Source organism: Myotis lucifugus, unplaced genomic scaffold, assembly GCF_000147115.1.
Source record: "Myotis lucifugus unplaced genomic scaffold, Myoluc2.0 scaffold_13, whole genome shotgun sequence".
NCBI classification, from domain to species: Eukaryota; Metazoa; Chordata; class Mammalia; order Chiroptera; family Vespertilionidae; genus Myotis; species Myotis lucifugus.
The window spans coordinates 7,571,793-7,587,466 of record NW_005871061.1 but is presented as its reverse complement, the minus strand read 5'-3'; the positions used below and the strand labels follow the sequence as shown (position 1 = coordinate 7,587,466).

General features: G+C 36.0%; 1 non-coding gene across 1 annotated transcript; it reads right to left on the bottom strand.

Annotated features, from left to right (window-relative positions):
- Window positions 1-1,330: 1,330 nt before the first annotated feature.
- On the bottom strand, window positions 1,331-1,437 carry LOC111825086. The gene has a single exon (XR_002828193.1). It is a non-coding gene; the product is annotated as a U6 spliceosomal RNA (small nuclear RNA).
- Window positions 1,438-15,674: the final 14,237 nt, after the last annotated feature.

The window sequence follows — 15,674 nt, the reverse complement described above, 5'->3', positions numbered from 1 at the left end:
TCCTTCTCTAGATTTATTATTGTTTGTTTCTTACCCAGAAGATGCAAACCAGATTTCATTGATTTTGTTTTTATTTTTATAAAAATACAATACATTAATTCATAGGTTCAAAAACCAAAGCCATGTTAAAAAGTGTGTTTATTGAGAACTCTTGCTTCCTGTCCCTATGCATTTTCCTTTTCTATAGGTCAAGAGTCGACAAACTTTTCTTTAAAGGGCCAAGTAATAAATATTTTAGGCTTGTAGGCCATGTGATCTCTGTTGCTATTAATCAGCTTTGAAATTGAGGTACAAAAGCAGCCATAGTAACACAGAAACAAATGGTATGGTTGTATTCCAATAAAACTTTACTTATAAAAATAGACAGCAAGCCTGCTGGCCATAATTATCTATGCCTAATGTAGGTAATCATTTATTTATTTTTAATATATTCTTATTGATTTCAGAGAAGAAGGGAGAAGAGAGAGACAGAATCATCAATAATGAGAGATAACCATTGATTGGCTATCTCCTGCATGCTCCTCACTAGGGATCAAGCCCACAACCCAGGCATGTGCCCTGACTGGTCATCAAACCGTGACCTCCTGGTTCATAGGTTGATGCTCAATCACTGAGCCACACTGACCAGGCTATTTTGTTTCTTTATGGAAATACAAGGAAATATGAATATATATTCTCATGCCCCATTTTTTATATGAAAGTTAACCTAAGACATACCATAGTTCTATAACTTGAAGCAGTATTTTAAAAAATATATTGAATTTATTGGTGTGACATAGGTTAAATAAAATTATATAGGTTTCAGGTATATGATTCTATAATATATCATCTGTATATTGTACTGTGTTCACCACCCAAAGTCTTATTCTGTCATCATTTATCCCCCCTTAACCCTTTTCTACCTCCCCCCACCTCCTTTCCCTCTGGTAATCACAATTCTGTTGTCTGAGTTTAAGAGGTAATTTTAAGCAGTATTTTTATTGTATATTTTGGCTATCTTCCTACACTAATATATAAAGAACATTCTCATTTTCTGTTTTTATTATAATCCATTGTATAGATGTAACAAACTTCTTAATCAGTTCCCACTTGATAGACTTATATTTTTCTAATCCTTTGCAATTACAAACAATACCTGGTTAAAAAAAACAAAACACTTGTAAATACATCATTTCATATGTGTGAAAAAAGTATATCTGAAGGATAGATTTCTAGACTTAGGATTGCTGGCTCAAGGGGGCATTTCTCATGTTGGAAGCTATTGTTGGATTCACCATTCTGGAGTTTTACCATTCTCACTTTCATTACAATATATGAAAGTGCCTGTTTCAAACTTATGAAATGCTTCATGAGTTGGTGTGTCATCCTTGTGAAGAGGCTATGCTAATCTTCTCTGAATCATTCCAATTGTAGTATATATGCTGCTGAAGTGAGCACCATGAGGTCACCTTTAATTTAGTAATAGATGAATGCCTCAGGGTGGCATCAGCCAAAGGCAGGACAAACCAGGAAACTCTTCTTCCTGTTGAGCCTGGAGTAACAGAGAGAAAAGGTTTTACTAGACAGCAGCAGACGTTTTCAGAGTGGTGATTAGAGGTGAGCAAATCATCACCAATACATGAATCTGTGCACTAGCTAATGGGGACATAAATGGCCAGAGTGGTAGAAAGATTTAATGAAAACCCTGACATTTGAGCAATTGTAGACAAACATAGAGTTCTTTGCTGATTATAACCAACATGGACTGCAGGAGGATTCAGCAAAGGACAAGGAATTATGCAGAGCTGGTTGCCAGATGAGGAGATTTCAATGGGATTAAGTAAAATAATCCTAAATAATAAAAGGCCAGTGACCATAACAGCATAATGACCAGAACGACTGATCGACCAGTTGCTATGAGGTGCGTTGACCACCTCTCGGTCCCTCCTCGCAACTGCAGGCTCCAATTGCTGGATGGCCACGGGGGACCTGAGGTGGGTGGTGGCAGGGCGGGACTGGGGACTGACGGGCAGGTGGAAGATGGCCCTGATCGCAGGCTAGGCCTAGGGACCCTACCTGCACACGATTTCGTGCACTGGGCCTGCCTCTAGTTTAAAAATAATCAAAGAAAAAATAAAAATAATCAAAGGAAACAACATTTATTAAGCAGAATTATATGGGCCAGGCATTTTGGCAAGAATTGTTATTACAGCCACTTTATGAATTTTTAAACCAAGGCAACTTGTCCAATGTCAAAAGCCTGTAAGTGCAGAGTTGGAATCTAATCCCTAGCTTGGGATCTTTTCGATTGGGCTATATTGACTTGCTTTCTAGTTGGGAGGGATAATTTCAGAACTAGTTGAGAAAAGAAAAGTAGTCTCTTGACATGTTCTAGACTCAGGCAAATATATTTTTTTCTTCTCTTTATGGAAAAGTTGATCAAATATTAAGAAAGGGGTTTCTAAAATGATAATTACACTTAACATTCTGGTGCCCAAAGTGGACAGAGTAGGCATTTAACACCCCTTGAATGATGGGCCCTGGTCAGCTGCAGGTACCTTTGGCTATGCCTGCCCTTCGGATTTGGGAATAAATATTTGGGAGTCTTCAAGGAAAAACTTCCAAGAGTTCAGAGGGGTTTTGCACTGGCATGGCTTAAAGATTCACATCTTAGATTTTTATGCAGAAAATGTCAAGTTTTGTCCTTTGATTTGTTATGTTGGTTCATCCTCGTTTAGCTGCTGAGCAATAGTTTTTGAGCATCTACTTCTCCTTACCTGAGGATGACCCAAGCCTGAAATTCTGCCCACTGCCATTCAACGGCTGCTTCAGCAGCTGACCAGGAAAGATTACTTGTAGCTGTGGTAAGCCCAAATGAAGTTTTTTCAACTGTACGTATATCTATTTTATATTTTCAAGGTCAACTGAGGGTGAATGCATTTTTTAATCTTACAAGGTCAGTTTATAAACCCTGATATATAATCTACTAAAAATAATGCTAATTGTTTCTCATCTGCACAGAGAAAATAATGGTCCCTGAATGTAATTTGGAGGTGAAGGAATTCTCCTCTGCCCTATCATTCACTCTCTACTTCATTTGGCTCTGTAATCACTGGGATTGAAGAGCAAGTGAAAATGTTGCCCAAATGCTGAATCACTGGGCCCCTTCATAGAGACTCTAGAGTGAGATATTTTCTCTTCCTTTTCCCACCCAAATTGTAAAGGGTTGTCTATTTTGCAATTCTGGTTTTCAGGCTCTATCTCATGATTAGGGACTTAAGCTAAAAGAACAAGAAATTGTTTTTTAAAAAGCTATAAAACTACTTTTAATTGAAAATTTATTATGTGTTTGTATTAAATACATTTTATATGTATTATCTCAATTATCTTGATAATTGAGAGGTAATAATTGAATATATGAGGAAGATTCAATTATTACCCCTACTTAGCAGGGGTAATAATTGACTCAATGTATTTTCTGTTTCATTTTATTTTGCTTATTAGTCCAGCCAGAAGAATTTAGAAAGGTAGGAGGAAAACAATTTTTACTCTCCTACACTTTCAAAAATGGAAGACTGACTAAAATTTACTCAAGTATGTGAACTTGGCAGACTCCAACATTTGTAGCAATAATGGCTAAGCTATACAGAAGTCTCTATAAAAATTACAGTTTGTACAATAAATTTGATGAATATCCCTTCATTTTCTAGATTGATGCAGAGGTCATGGCAAATACCTTTTAAATTCAAACAGTTAAGGTTTATTAGTTTTCTCCTTATAAATGACTGAAAGAAATAGATCTTTCTTGAATAATATTTAACTGAACACACTTTCCTCCCATGTTCTTTCCCTGTAAGATGGTCATATAGATAAGTAATATGATAAAAATAAAGGATAAAATTCTAGCGTGTTATTCTACCTGTCAGACTTTTGAAGAAAATACAAAGATGTATTAGGGTGGTAACTGGAGTCCATTACTGATGTCAGTTCGTGTCTCCTTTACAGCATCTGCAATGTGGGTAACAGAGTAACAGAACATTTGTCTTGGTGTGTCAAAAAATAGTTCATAATATAGAAATGGAAGAATTTTTATAGTAAATTGAACATGTGAAATTGTCATTTCAGTTGGTCAAAAGTGGTTGGATATCAGCAATTATATATATTTCAATATATTATCAGGGGATGCTCTACATTCTACAAGTAATCAGAGATCAATATAGAGGGAGAAACAAAGTGAAGCGTCTGAGCAAATGGTCAGTGTCATAATCCAGAGAGAGAGGTATTAGAGCAGAACTCACACGGTCTGAATATTCGGACCGAGTGGTGGTGATACTTTGTTGATTACAGGACAGAGACTCTGAATCCTCTGGCCTTTTGGAAAAACACTTTGACTGGTATATGTGCTCTTCTCTCTAGACTCTAAGAAAGAGCAAAAAAAATTTCAATTGATTATAACACATATTAAACATTAATCTTGAATATGAATATGCCATGTGATTAAATCCTTGACGTGTCTACGGGGGGGGGGGGTAAGACCTGCATATAAATAAGTATGGATCAATGTCCTTCTGCTAACCTCTCTCTCAAACTCTTATTTATTTTCACCCAAGTTCTCATTGCACATTACAGAGATATTATTTTTGTTTTCTGTTGAATTTATTTTCTATATAGACAATAGCTGGAAGGATAAATATATAGCCAGTCTTATATACTACTGTAACTCCAACAACTAGTAATATGCCTACTATTCAATAAATATTTGATGAATGGGTAATTGAATTATTTTTAATGACTACATAGAATAGCATTGCAAGGACATGCCATAATTTATGTTAACTAAGCCCAATGGATAGATATTAAGTCATTTAAGTTACGTGCTACTATAAACATGCTATAATGAACATTCTGGTACATATAGGTATGCATACACATTTGTCAGGTTATTCCCCTATTATAGATTCTTAAAAGGAGATTTTTTTATGCATTTTAAGGCTTTTGATTAATATTGTCAAAATACCTTCACATGTTTTACACTCTCACCAACCACTTATATATAAGAGGGTCCTTTTGCACATGCAATCATCAACACTAGGTATTATTAATTATTTTTAACTAGAGGCCCGGTGCATGAAATTCATGTACTCCGGAACGGGGGAGGAGGGTCCCTCAACCTGGCACACTCGCAGGGTGGGGAGTCCCTCAGCCCAGTGCACAAAATTCATGCACTCAGTTGGAAGGGAGGTCCCTCAGCCAGGTCTGCACCCTCTGGGGACATCAGGCCTAAGCTGGCAGTCGGACATCCTTAATGCTGCCGTGGAGGCGGGAGAGGCTCCGGCCACCACTGTTGCACTCGCCAGCTGTGAGCAGCACTCCCCCTTTGGGATCTGGCTGAAAGAGGCTCTCCAACAACCCCTAAGGAGTCCCTGATTGTGAGAAAACGCAGGTCAAGCTGAGGGACCCCACCAGTGCAAGATCGGGGCCAGGGAGAGAAGCAGGAGGTTGGCCAGCCGGGGAGGGATGGCAGGAAGGCTCCAGGGCCTGTCCAGCCTGTCTTGCTCAGCCGGCCCATCTGGCTCATCCAGCCGGACCCCAGCAGCAAGCTAACCTACCGGTCAGAGCGTCTGCCCCCTGGAGTCAGTACACGTCATAGCAACTGGTCAACTGGTCAGAGCATCTGCCCCCTGGTGGTCAGTGCATGTCATAGCAAGCAGTTGAGTGGCCTTAGCATATCATTAGCATATTACACTTTGATTGGTTGAACAGCCGGCTGGTCGACTGGACACTTAGCATATTAGGCTTTTATTATATAGGATTTTTATTAATCTGCTTCAAGAAAAATAGAATTTTGTTTATTTTGTACTAGAGGCCCGATGCACAAAGATTCATGCAAGAATAGGCCTTCCTTCCCCTGGCTGCCGGCACCATCTTCCCTCTGGCACCCAGGACCTGGGCTGCTTCACCCCGGCTGCCACCGCCACCCCCCGGGACCCAGGCTGCTTTGCCCCTGCCACTGCCAGGCACCCGGATCCCAGGCTGCTTTGCTCCAGCTGCCGCCAGGCATCTGGGACTGGGGCTGCTTTGCTCCAGCCACTGCCGTCACTCACCGGGGGCGTGCTCCGAGCCACGAGGTGGCTGCTCGGAGCATGCTCCCACCCCTGGTGTGTGTCCACTGGGGCTGGGGGCAGCACACAGTCCCCTCCCGCCCATCTGGGTGTGCAGCTCCTCCTGAGCCTGTCGTGATGCCCGGCTAATTTGCATATAACCTGTTTATATATAGATAACTGTGTCACTATTAGAGGCAAACATTTTACTCCTATGTTTTTACCATTTTTCCTTCTTTGAAGTTCTTTTTCCATTTCTCTATTATGGAGTTTAAATATTTCTTATGAATTTTTGAGGGCTTTCACAAACTTAAGTCATTAACCATTTCTTATCTGTGTTGCAAATATTTTATCAATTTCTACATGTTTTAAAATTGTTTGCGTGTGATGTTTTAAGTTGTAGATATAGTTAATGTCTTCCATCTCAAACAATTTGCTTCTCAACCTGACCACCCTTTAAGGCTGATACCTGTATGATCAGTCACTTGTCTTTCAGTCAACAAAGGAGAGAATGCATGAGAATAAGTCAGTTTACTGCTAAACCTCACATTGTTAACAAGTCAGGAAATTGTGCTGTGAATATTTTCATGGGATTTTTGCTTTTGTTGCTGCTTATTATTATTAATTTTTTATTTCTTTTTTGTTAAATTTTTATTTATATTTCATGTCCTTTTTGTTTTTAAAGTGTTTATTTATGGGTTAAACTGTACATTAGATATGTCCTGCATATAAGAAAGATTGAAATGGGGAGTTATTGACCGGCAGGTGTGGCTCAGTGGTAGAGCACTGATCTATGAACCAGGAGATCATGGTTCAATTCTGGTCAGGGCACATGCCCAGATTGTGGGATTGATCCTCAGTGTGGGGTGTGCAGGAGGCAGCCAATCAATAACTCTCTCTCACCATTGATGTTTCTATCTCTCTTTCCCTCTTACTTCCTCTCTAAAATCAATAAAAATCTAAAACAAAACAAAAAAACAACAACAAGAAACAAAAACAAACAGACAAACAAAAATAATAGGGAGTCATTTAATGATCTGGAACAGATTAATTTGATTTACATTATTTCTTATGGGAAACAATGATTTGGTTTCTGAACAGCCTTCTGGAATGAATGAAGTTCAAGAACTGAGGTCCCACTGCCTTAAGTTGTTTTTAATGCAATCATATTTATTCAACTTTTCATTTATGTCTTCTAGCTCTTGTATAATTTTTATTTTATTTTATTTATTTATTTATTTATTTTAAATATATTTTTATTGATTTTTTTACAGAGAGGAAGGGAGAGGGATAGAGAGTTAGAAACATTGATGAGAGAGAAACATTGATCAGCTGCCTCCTGCACACCTCCTACTGGGGATGTGCCTGCAACCAAGGTACATGCCCCTGACCAGAATCAAACCTGGGACCCTTCAGTCTGCAGGCCGACGCTCTATCCACTGAGCCAAACCAATTAAGGTTCTTGTATCATTTTTAGAATATCCATCTTTACTCTAAGATTATACATGTATTCATTTATCTAAAATTTACATTTAAATTGTTTATTCATTAAAAATGTATTCTAGTGTAAAGTATTGATCTAATTACCTTTGTCCATGGTCAGCCAGTTGTTCCAGAATGGTTTCCCCTGTCATTTATATTGCCACATTTATCATATGGATGCATGCAAAGTTAAATAGGGCTTTAGAGTCTGAGCTGAATTTAAATCACAGCTCCATCAATTACCTGCTGTAACACTCTGAATGAATTACCTAAACACTCCAGCCTTCAATTCTAGGCTGACCAACCATCCCAATTTGGTGGGGATTAACGGGTATCCAGGGATTTTAGATTTTAAGTGCTAAAATGGGAACAGTAATGAAGAAGCCAGGATAGTTGCTCATGCTACATTTTTTATTTGTAAAAACTGAAAAAATGGTATTATCTGCCTGAAAGAATTAGGAAGATTAAAAGACACAATTAATGTAATGGAGTTAGTAGGATATATACTGTTGATAGAAATTAGTTAAAATATCAAATGTTATTAATGAATTATTGTGGATTCTCAATCTCTTCCTACATTTGCATCCCATTGTATCAATAATTATAGTTTTTTAATAGGGTGTAACATCTATCTGGTGGGGAAAGTTCCTCTGCATTAACAGTGTCTTCCAAAATTTTCTTGGTAGGCAAATTTAATATTCATTCTTAGAGACAAAGTTTAGTGACATTTAGTTCAGTTCTAAAATTGTGTTGAGATACTAATTGGGGTTGCATTAAATTTATAAAATAATTTGAATAACATGTTATGTCTTCATTAATGTATGACTTTAAAAATTTTACTCAGTAGAGCATATAGATTTATTCATAAAGTTTAAATAGCTTCTACATAAATCTTATATAGTTCATTGCTAGATAGTTCATATTTTCAATTGCAATTATTAATATAATAATTTTAATTTATATTTTTCTAATCAATGGTGGTATAGAGGGAAAGTATTGATTTTTTAAAATTAATTTTGTTTTATAAATTCAATTTTGAAATTAAAATATTATAGTTTCAATATATTATTAATGGTAATAATCATAATAAAAACAGCCATGTGCCTATCACACAGCTCTGGGAGTAGAATTTTTTTCAATACATGTTGCACTCCTATTGCCCCTGTTCTGCATTGGATCTCACTTCCAGAAACAGGAAATCATTATCCTTAGAATTGAGCCAGTCATTTCTTTACTTTTCTTCTAAATTTGTCATGTATGTATATCTCTAAATAATATATTATTTGTTCCAAAATTTGTGCAAGTAGACTCAACTGTAGGTATTCTGACTTGATTTTTTATGGCCCACATTTCATTTCTGATGTCAAAATACTGTAATAGGAAAGATGACAGACTTCCAAACTTCTTTCTGATAAATTGGTTATGAGAAACACGATGATTTATTCTAAGTTCACCTGAAAGAGTATAGCTGTGTAAATAATGAGGAAAAATGTGAAAAACCAAAGGTAATGAGGAGGGGTTGCTTTTGCTATTCAAGATGTTGAAATGTACTATAACATTATGATAATTAAATAACATAGTCTTGTTGCTGGAACAACTTAATAGATAAGGAAAACCAGAGAAATAACTGAAAGCTATAAAACTGTACATGATGAAAATGGTATTTCAAAACAACTAAGATAGTAGGAATTATGTCATAATTGGTGATTGGATGATTGGATGATTGGATGATTTGGGGAAAATAGATCTCTCTTTCATATCATGCAACAAAGCAAATACTAGTTAGATTAATAATTAGATGTAATAAATTAAAGCATATACAATAGATGGAAATAAAGAGGATATTTATCTGATCGCTAGTTAAAGGAGATTGTTTTACATAGAAAAACAAAAGGAAATAAAAAAGAAAAGTGCCAATAGATCTAACATAATGAAAGTGTAAAGGTTCTATAAGTTTGTGGGTATTTTTTAAGTGGTATATATAGTTAATCATCACCCGAGGATATTTTTCCATCGACTTTTAGAGAGAGTGGAAGATGGGGGGTGGGGGTGGGGGTGGGGGGCGGGAGAGAGATGGACAGAAATAATGATGTAAAAGAGACATATGGATTGGTTGCCTCCCGTATGTGCTCCAACTGGGGCCGGGGATCCAGCCTGCAGCTGAGGTATTTGCCCTTGACCATTGAGTTAAACCAGCTAGGGCTATATATATATTTTCTTAATTTATCTTTATTGTTTAAAGTATTACAGATGTCCCCCTTTTTCCCCTGTTGACCCCTTCCACCCCCTCCCGCCTCCTCCTCAGGCCTTCACCACACTGTTTGTCCCTGGGCTATGCATATATGCATATAAGTTCTTTGGTTAATCTCCTGCCATCCCTCCACCCCTTCCCTCTGAAACATGTCAGTGTGTTGCATGCTTCCATGTCTCTAGGTCTTTTTTTGTTCATCAGTTTATTTTGTTCATTAAATCCCACATATAAGTGAGATTATGTGATACTTGTCTTTCTCTGACTGTTTTATTTCACTTAGCATAATACTCTCCAGGTCCTTCCATGCTGTCTCAAAGGGTAAAAGATCCCCTTTTTTTACTACTTCATAGTATCCCATGATTTAAATGTACCATCATTTTTTAATCCATTCATCTAATGATGGGCACTTAGGCTGTTTTTGGATCTTAGCTATTATAAATTGTGCTGCTATGCACATAGGGTGCATATATTCTTTCTGATTGGTGTTTCTGGTTTCTTAGGATATTCCTAGAAGAGGGATCACTGAGTCAAATGTAAAGGAGAACCCAGTGTATAGGAGAGCATATTTGTCTATGATCCATCTGATAAGCCATTAATTTCCAAAATATATAAAGTACTCATACAGTTCAACAAAAAAAGACAAACAACCTAATTAAAAAATGGACAGAGGACCTAAATAGACACTTCTCCAAAGAGGACATATAAATGGCTAAGAGACATATGAAAAAATACCACTAATTATCAGAAAGATGCAAATTAAAATGACAATGAGGTACTGCCTCACACCTGCCAGAATGGCTACCATCGATAAATCAACAAATAACAAATAAAAGTGCTGGCAAGAATGTGCTGAAAAAGGAACCATAGTATACTGCTGGTGGGAATGTAGACTGGTACAAACACTATGGAAAACAGTGTGGAGTTTCCTCAAAAAATTAATATATTTTAATAAATAAAAATATTTTTATAAGTCAATCATAACATGGAAACATATATATAGAAGATTTGGTAATAAAATTTTAAAAATCAAAACAGATAAAAATAAGTTAAAGTTACTAATACCAATAGTTAACAAATGACTCAATACCATTTTTATATATAAAATATTAATAAATTTTAAGTAGAATTGTTTAAATGTAGAAAATGGGAATGCCTGTGAAAGTGTAGACTGATTTAATCTTACTGGAAAGTAATTTAACAGTATGTATCTAAAATTTTCTTTATTACTTTGTCCCCTAAATTGTACTTCTGTACTCATATAAAAATGAGTTGTGCACAAAGATGTAGATTAATATTTATCTGTGTTGTTTATACTAGCAGAAAATTGGAAAGAACCTACACGTCTAAACAGGGAATGCCTAAAGAGTTTATAATACATCCATATTGTAAAATCCTATGTAGACATTTAAATAAGTGTTTTAAGAAAATATTTAATAACAAGGAAAATTTTTACAATATACAAATAATTTAAAAGAAAATTGTACAAATTTTGTACACTATGATTCCAATTTTGTACAATACATATATAGATTTTGTTTATACATACATATAATAAATTTTATGTAATATATATGTGTATGCATATATATACACATTCAATGATATGAAGTGTATATACCAAAAAAAGGTCAACATTGATTTCTCTGGGTTGTGTTATTATAGGAGACATTTCTTCAATTTGTCATTATTTAAAAAATTAATTTATAATCAGAATATAGTATTCAAAATTCCTGAAAGTCCATTTTGTTCTTTTTTTCTTTTCCTTAGAAAAAGTAATCAAAATTTATAATTTATTCTGCACATCACATTTTATTGCAATTTTTTGTTTTCTTGATTTGTCCCCATACTGGATTTTGAACTTGTTTTATTCATCTCTGTAGATTCAGTGTATATCATAGGAAGCATATGGTAGATGCTTAATAAATGCCTGATGGATGAATCAATAGATTAGTGAATGAATAAATGAATGCATGAATATTAAGGACAATTTTACTGCTGAGCCCAATTTTTATATTAGATTGCAATTAATTTCCATATTATAATATTTTTTTTCTCTTTTAAGACATAAAGCATGGCTAATATAGGAAATTGTACCTGGTTTTAGTGATAAGTTTACTGACTTTTTAAAATATATTTTTTATTGATTTCAGAGAGGTAGAGAGAAGGAGATAGAGATAGAAACATCAATGATGAGAGAGAATCATTGATTGGCTGCCTCCTGCACACCTCAAACTGGGGATCAAGCCTGCAACTGGGGCACATGCCCTGACTGGGAATCAAACTGTGACCTCCTGGTTCATAGGTCGACGCTCAACCACTGAGCCACACTGGCCAGGCTGAATTTTTTTTTATTGTTTCACAGAATTTTGACCTAACATTTTAACTCCAATTAATATGTCGTTTCTAAAAATCTTATTAATTTAAATTAAAAATGGCTGAAAACAATTGCTACAAGAGAATTTGATAGTTCTTTATTTTTCTGTGTTGTCATTATGTTTCCTCTTTATTTTCATACAGATAATATGAAGCAACTGTGTGCATGACGATACATTCTGTTTTAGTGCAGTTTTTATGTCTAGGTTTTCCTGCCAAGATTATTCTTCCCAAAAGTGTTGTTTTTTGAGTAGTTTGCTGAAAAAAAACAAAACAAAAAAAGGTGTGCGCACGTGTGTGTGTGTGTTTCTGTGTGTATGTGTGTGTGTGTGTGTGTGTGTAGGAACATTAGGAAGAGTGAAAATACTTTAAGTAGTTATCCAAACCTTGAGATACATAATAAAGTTGACAATGAAGAGAGGTTCTTCAACTTTAAGCTAATCATTATTAAATGACTACTTTGTTTTTGTTCTGATACTATATTTGATATTCATTGTGAAGTGTGCGTGTATGTGTTTATGTGTGTACTTTACTAGTATAATAAAAATAGAAGCAGCTTTTAGGTTTTCATTCCTTGGGGAGAAATTATCTTAAAGAGTTTTACCATTTCAATAAATTTAAGGAGATTGAAATCCTATCAAGCATGTTCTCCAAATAAAATGGTATAAAACTAGAAATCAATTACAATAAATTAATTAAAAATCACACAAAGATATAAAGACTAAATAATATGTTACTAAACAATCAATGAGTTAACAATGAGATCAAATAAGGAATAAGAAGATACCTTAAACAATGAAAATGAGAACACAACAACCCAAAATATATGGGACATAACTAAAGCATTCCTAAGAGAGAAAAGTATAGCATTAAAAGCCTACATGAAAAAAAAACAAGAAAAATCTCCAGCAACTTAACTTTACCCTTAAATAAATTGGAAAAAGAATGACAAACAAAGCCCAAGGTTGGTAGAAGAAAGAAAATAATAAAGATCAAGGCAGAAATAAACAAGATAGAGTCTAAAATACAATACAAAAGATCAATGAAACCAAGACCTGGTTCTTTTTAAAGATCAACAAGATTGACAAACTTTAACCAGACTCATCAAGAAAAAAAGAGCTAGGACCCAAAGAAATTAGATCAGAGATGAGAGGTATCAAATGATACCACAAAAATAAAAAGTGCAAAAAAACATAATGAACAACTATATGCCAACAAATTGGACAAAATGGATAAATTCCTGGAAACATACAATCTTTCAAAAATGAATCAGGAAGAATTGGAAAATAGGAATAGACTGGTTACAACTAATGAAAAAGAAATGATAATTAAAAGCTACCAACAAACCAAAGTCCTGGACCAGATGGCTTCAAAAGTGAATTTTACCAAACACTCTAAGAACTAACACCTATCCTAAACTATTGCAAAAAATTCAAGAGGAGGAAAGACTCCCAAGCTCTTTTACAAGGCCAGCATTATCCTAATTCCAAAACCATATAAAGACACTAGAAAGAAAGAAAATTATAGGCTGATATCCCTGATGAAACTAGATACTAAAATTCTTAAAGAAAATATTAGCAAACGGGTTGCAACAATATATTAAGAAGATCATACACCATGACCAAGTGGGATTATTAATTGCGGGGATGCAAGGTTGGTACAATATCTGCAAATCAATAAATGTGATACACCACATAAACAAAATGAAGGATAAAAAACACATGATTATATCAATAGATTCAGAAAATCCTATATAATAAAAGCCTAATATGCTAAGTGTCCGGTCGTCCGTTCAACCAATCAAAGCATAATATGCTAATGACATGCTAAGGCCACTCAATAATTGGCTATGACGTACACTGACCACCAGAGGACAGATGCTCCAACTGGTAGGTTAGCTTGCCACTGGGGTCCAGCTGATGGGGACTGAACAAGACGGGCTGGACATGCCCTGGAGTCCTCCTGCAGTCCCTCCCCAGCTGGCCAACCTCCAGCATCCTCCCCCATCCCTGATCCTGCACCGGTGGGGTCCCTTGGCCTAGCCTGCACCCTCTCACACTGAGGGAGCCCCCCTCCAGTGCACAAATTTCGTGCACCAGGCCTCTAGTAATTTGATAAAATCCAATACCAATTTATAATAAAAACTCTCAGCAAAGTGGGAATTAAGGGATCATACCACAATGTAAAAAAGGCCATCTATGACAAATCCAAAGCCAAGATCAGGACCAAGACAGTGATGTTCACTTACACCACTTTATGTCAACATAGTACTGTAAGTCCTAGTCATATCAATCAGATAACAAGACGAAATAAATGGCATCCAAATTGGAAAGGAAGAAGTAAAATTGTTATTATTTGCAGATGACACGATACTGTATATAAAGAACCCTACAGATTACACACACACACACACACACACACACACACACACACACACACACCAAAACAAACAAACAAACAAAAAATACTAGAACTGCCCTGGCTGGTGTTGCTCGGTGGTAGAGCATCAGCCCAGCATGGAAGAGTCTCAAATTGATTCCTGGTCAAGGGCACATACCTGGGTTGCAGGTTCGTTCCCACCCCAGTTGGGGCATGTGCAGAAGGCAACCGATAGATGTGTTTCTCTCACATCAATGTTTCCCTCTCTTTCTCTCTATTTTTCAATGGAAAAAGTATCCTTGGGTGAGGATTAACAATAGCAAAATGTACTAGAACTGACAAACTAATTGAGTAAAGTAGCATGATACAAAATATCCAGAAATCAGTTATATATTTATACACTTACAATGAACTATCAGAAAGGGAAACAGAGTAAACAATCTCATTTACAATTGCATCAAAAATACCTAGGATTTCCCTAACCAGTTTAGCTCAGTGGATAGAGCATCAGCCTGCAAACTGAAGGGTACTGGGTTTGATTCTGGTCAAGGGCATATTAGTTGGTGGTGGGCCCGATCCCCAGTAGGGGGCGTACAGGAGGCAGCTAATGAATGTTTCTCTCTCATGGCTGTTTCTTTTTTTTTTTTAATTAAATCTTTATTGTTCAGATTATTACATTAGTTACTCTTTTTTCCCACCATAACTCCCCTCCACCCAGTTCCAACCCCACCCTCTGCCCTCACTCCCCACCCACTGTCCTCATCCATAGGTGCACGATTATTGTCTAATCTCTTCACTCACCCCCACACCCCTTTCTCCCCCCCCAAGAATAGTCAGTCCATTCCCTTTCTATGTCCCTGATTCTATTACAATCACCAGTTCATCAGATTATTTATTCACTTGATTTTTAGATTCACTTGTTGATAGATGTGTATTTGTTGTTCATAATTTGTATCTTTACCTTTTTCTTCTTCTTCCTCTTCTTACAGGATACCTTTCAGCATTTCATATAATACTGGTTTGGTGGTGATGAACTCCTTTAGCTTTTTCTTATCTGTGAAGATCTTTATCTGGCCTTCACTTCTGAATGATAGCTTTGCTGGATAAAG